A 5,859-nucleotide genomic window follows, 5' to 3' on the forward strand; every position below is an offset into this window, starting at 1 on the left:
ATTTAAAACTTTTAAAAGCCTCTAAGATGTAGAAAGTGATACGTCTGCCACAATAATATTGTATTACATTGACATAAAAGTGCTTGTCCAGATAAAATTTATTTAACCAATATACAAAACAAGTCGTAAAGTGCAACAATGTCGGTTATAAGTACCCTCACAACAGGTTACTGACACTCTGGTTTTGCCACCCAAATTATTCGGTGAATTTTTTTATGAGACTACCTCTCAACAAGTTCCCGAAATGTTCCCATACGGAACAAAAAAATCGCCCTAAATTAAAAACAGATCTTGTCGTAGATGCAGAAGGGAGGACGTTAAATTCGTGAGACGAAGGCAGAACCAACTGGAACGCAAAAAGCGGTTATATTTTCAACTGTGGGGTCACTATTTTAAAAACCGCTTTGAATTTATTGCATATTTTTACTTTGCACATCTCTACTAAATACTGTTGAAGTAGCAATTACTTTTAAATTCACTTTAGGAACAACATAAGCAAATTTATCTACTTGTTTTGTATTGCCATTTTGTAAAGGGTGTCCACGAACTACTGCGTGAACAGGAGAAAATTTATTATTTTTAATTTTTCATAAAAAATTTTGTTTACTAAATCGCATTACAATAAATTTAGATTTTGATGTGCAGGTGTTAAGAATATGTGAAATAATTTAAAAGCGAAGTGGCTTTATTTTCAATTTTACAAAAAGTGTTGTGTTTCAAAAATGGTAACGAATTTCAAGTTCGACCGCAACGTTAATAATTTTATTTTTAAATAGTAAATATTGGAAACAAAACTAAATCAATCAAACACCGATCATTTACCAAATTTTCTGTTACAATTTTGTATCTCATCTAATGAAATATTGATAATATTGGTGTAGCTAATTCAGCATTATTTCCGAAATCAGTGCCTTTATTAACATATTGTTTCAAATACCCCCTAAGTAAAAATCTATAATGGTGAAATCCAATGTTTTAGTTTTTCTAAGTCATTCTTTAGTCATACAGTAAATATACAAAACTGTGTTTTGACTTGGTATTGGGTGATTTGAGTGTAACGCTATACCGGGTGATTCAGTTTGATATTCGCGGCCTCGTATCTCTTTTATTTTAACCAATAGCTATTTTAACCCTATATATCTTTAAATCGCCGCTCAAACTCTATCAAATGACTTTATTAGATCGTCTCCATGGTAACATATGTCAAAATTTCTATAGTCAACTGTTTTTTTTTCAAACGGCATACTATATATTTTTGTATTAATTCTGGAAGATATGTTTTTTCTGCGTTCAGCTATATAAGGAAGTTTATAGTTTAATTAGAAATATTGATAAAAAAACAGCAACAATGATGAACCATACTTTCAGTAGCTTTATATTTTGAAAAATGATAACCAGCTGCAGAAACAACTAAATTATGACATTTCTAAATAACGGTTTGTCAAAATAATTGACATTTTGTACCTACCTATTCTATCTATAATTCTATAACATGAATACTTACTGAAACCAAGAAAAACTAGATATGATTTTAATTTATGGAGAGTGCCGAAGAGAACGCTAAAGCTGCAGGTATTTATACCAACATCGTTTTCCCCAGAGACAACTTCCATCAGCTAAAATTTTCGGAAAGTTAGCCAGAAATTTGGGGGCAGATGGAAGTTTTCAAAAGAAAAGAAAAGAAAAGAAAAGAAAAGAAAAGAAAAGAAAAGAAAAGAAAAGAAAAGAACAGAAAAGAAAAGAAAAGAAAAGAAAAGAAAAGAAAAGAAAAGAAAAGAAAAGAGAAGAAAAGAAAAGAAAAGAAAAGAAAAGAAAAGAAAAGAAAAGAAAAGAAAAGAAAAGAAAAGAAAAGAAAAGAAAAGAAAAGAAAAGAAAAGAAAAGAAAAGAAAAGAAAAGAAAAGAAAAGAAAAGAAAAGAAAAGAAAAGAAAAGAAAAGAAGAGTTTGTAAACCCAGAAGGGCAAGAGATGAAGAATATTCGATAAAGATGTTAAATGGCCTGCTAGATCTCTGGATACCACTGCTATAGATTTATTTCTTTGGGCATAACTAAAATCACCTTTGAATGATATTGACGACCTTAAAAACAGAATAAGAGTAGAATGTCGGAGATTAAATGAAGAAACACTATAATGTGATTGTAGAGAGGGAGTGATAAACAGAGCTATTCTGTGTTTGGAAGCAAATGGAGGTCATTTTGAAGATTTGAAATAAGTATTGTTTTAAATTGTTATATTATTATCGTATTGATAATAAAATATGTTGCTTTAAAAACATAATAACTTATTTCCGCAGCTGGCTATCATTTTTCAGAATAAAGCTACGAAGCTAAAGCTTCATTTTTTTTGCTGTTTTTCTAGCAATATTTATAATGAAATTATAGACTTCCTTACATAGCTGAACGCAGAAAAAATATATCTTCCAGAATTGATAAAAAAATATATAGTGTGTTATTTGAACAAAAACAGTTGACTATAGCAATTTTGACCGGCGATTTAAAAATATATGGGGTTTGTTAGAGCCATTTGTTAAAACAAAAGAGATACAGGGCCGCGAATACCAAACTGAATCACCCGGTATATTCCTATCTTAAAGTTTTTTTATTTTTATTATTTTTTACATAAAAAGAAAATATTTTCAACTTTTCAGCTTCTGTGCAACCTATTTTAATTAAATAATAATACAAACTGTCAAACAATGTTGTCATGACATTACCTGTCAATATCACGTCCTACCATATAACATTGACCATAAGTAATTAGGCCTCTTACGACTTAATTAGTGAGATTTAGTCAAAATACCTATACGCATTTTGGACCGTATCAGTGTCCGATATGTCAAAATATATTACAACTAAATCTGTAAATCCTTGCGTAATTGTAACAATTACAAGATATCGTATTTTCTTAATAAAAAACCTTCTCTTCGTTTTTTAATAGTATCTCGCTTATTGTTAGAGATGTATCCAATAAACTCTATATAACTCTGCTTGACAGGGAATGTTCTATCCAAATATATAAAAATATACAAGATGTTCCATTTATATTAACAAAGTTAACATCAGCGGCCATTTTGTTTGGACTTCATTGGTTTTTCTACTATCGTTTTCGAAAACTTCATAAAAAATCGTGCAACTTTTGTATTTCACATTTTTCTTATAACTCTAAAAACAAAAATGTTGATGGGAATAGAGGGAATCACCCGTACCTACCACTTTTTGACATACTAACCTAAGTAATTGCGTTTATAGAAATGTATAAAATATCTTCACTCTTAATCAAATTTACTCATATTTTTAAAGGTCGCCTTCGAACTTCAGTTGTTATTTTATTTAAGACTTTTCAAGTTTTTTCTCTTATAAATTTTTAATATTCCTAATGGTTTTCACGTATAATTGATTATTTTATGTCAATACTAGAGCGCGAAAGAATAGACTATACCATACGCGGGTAAGAAAGCGAGTACGTTTCTTAAAATACAGCTAGTTTGGTATAGATTAATACAAATTGATTAACCGTCACTATTTAGCTGGGAATTGGTTTAAAATTTATTAAGAAATAAATCATAAAATGTGAATCCTATAAACAAAATGATGATTTTCTTATTTTTGTTGCAGCCCTCTTGAACTACGTTTAATATGCTTGATGCGGTCCAGGAGTGCAATTTTAGGTGAAATTAGTGTACAGGCTAAACATATGCATTGTTGTCAAATGTAATAATTTAAAGGTAAAGTTATTAAAAACCAAATCTTGTTAAAAAAAACATTCTAGATTTCTCTAAAGTTTCCAGTCTTACAAGAAATTTTGTTTTCATATAGGCTGAAAACTCTGTATTTTGTAATAATTTATTGCTCCTTCAAATATTTTCAAATTTGCATTGATATATCCTAGTATGTCATTAAATTTTCTATTTAAATCAAGCGGAGGTTCGGACATCTATATCTAGAAGGTTTTGGATGTTTCGTTTATCCATCAAATACATTTTGAAATAAACATTTATTAAGAGTTTTAAAAATTTATACATTTTCTGTTAAAATTTCTAAGAGTAATATTAATAAAATGTATTATTTCATGTATTTTGCAAACATGTATTAACAGCACTGTAATAAAATAATGAATAGTGTCAAATTATAAGACAATTGCCACGAACAAATTTTTCAAGTCTTCTAAGTATTTATGTTCGAACATAAATAGATCAATTAAATGAAGTACCCCTACGCCATTCTATTCCACGGAAAAAAATATAAAGGAGTATATTTTTTATATCTCTTACAACGATCAAGATACAGAAGTCGACAAAAATTGATCAAATTCGAGAAATCTTTTATAGATATATCGAAAATGAAGCAAGTTTTATTTGTGTAACAAGTTAGCCCTGCAATCCCATCCTAAATGGGACACTCTGTACCGCTGAGAAATATTTTGGTACAGGTAGCATCACATTAGAGCGCGACAGTGGAAGCTTGGATCCACATGGCTTGGAATAGACAAACACGCATAAAGAGGCACCGGAAACGGAGACGGGATGATTGACGGGCATGCTCAACCTGCTCCAGAATTTCGACCTGTTGCTGTAAAGATTTCCGGCCTTATGTGTTCGCATAAAGAAATTTAAATGTGTTCTTCGTCTACTTTTATATTGCAAAATAACCTTCCATACATACATATTATTAACGAGTTTTATTGAACTTTATTCGGAGACAGATAGCTGGTCCAGGTACGTCATTATGCATAACAAAGGGCTTTTTATACAGCAATCCTCGCTTCTCAGTGGCATATCTTGGTTTTCTTCAGGGGCGTACAGAGCCACTAGTCAATTACAAAATATACCTATACTCACAGCAGAGTTAGGCAAAATGTAATAAGGTAGTGATATTCAATAACCTCTCAATACAATATTTAATAATCATAAAACGTTTATGAATACTAAATATTTATATTCATGTCAATGAATACGAATCCTACATATTATTCAGTATTCATATTCATGAATACAATGTATTCGCAATCGTTATTTTTTGAAATTGTAAATATAAGATGGATTAATTCGGTTTTCAAAGTATTAGTTATACTGGAAGTAGCTTCCAACTTTCTTACTCGTGATTTGAACAGACTGCTACTTTTGTTAAAATGTTGGTTGATATTTGGAAGGGTCAGCAGTAGTCTGGATAACTTTCTTCACTTGAATGAAAGATGAATACTTATTTTTTGGTATGATGTGGGATCGTAAAGTACTATAATTAATATAATACTAAATTAATATATCTAGCAATCCATTTTCCGTTTATACTTGTTACTTTTAATACCTTGTAACTTGATTATAGGGTACGCTACGTGTGTTTTTGTTATTCTAACTCATAGGACATTTGAAATAGGCAGTTTGACAACTATTTTTGGTGTAAATAATTCTAATTATAATTATGTTATAATTCTAATAATAATTGTAGATATTTTCATTAAAAAGATCAAATTTAGGAACTGTCAAATATATATTTTAGTACATCAGTTAGATTTCATTTAGTCACCACACCACTCTGTATAGTTCTGAGTCTCTGGAGATACAGGGTGTTATTTAAGTACGTGGGGTAACTTAAAGGGGTGATTCTTTGAGTTTGAAGACGAAAAGTTTATATAAACAGATACATGGTGTCAAACTAAATAGATTAAAATTAGTTCAGTGACGTAACGAGGAACACCTTTATCAATATTTTTGACAAAAAAATGTGCGCCAATGAGTTTTTTAAAACTTTTACAATTTATCTCGTATTCAGCAACTAAAAATACATTTTTTTTGTAAAAATCACACTATGTCTATGCATGTCTATGGACAACAAAACATTTTTTAATAATTAAAAAACACA

This window comes from Anoplophora glabripennis, unplaced genomic scaffold (genome assembly GCF_000390285.2).
Source record: "Anoplophora glabripennis isolate ALB-LARVAE unplaced genomic scaffold, Agla_2.0 scaffold604, whole genome shotgun sequence".
Lineage (NCBI taxonomy): Eukaryota > Metazoa > Arthropoda > Insecta > Coleoptera > Cerambycidae > Anoplophora > Anoplophora glabripennis.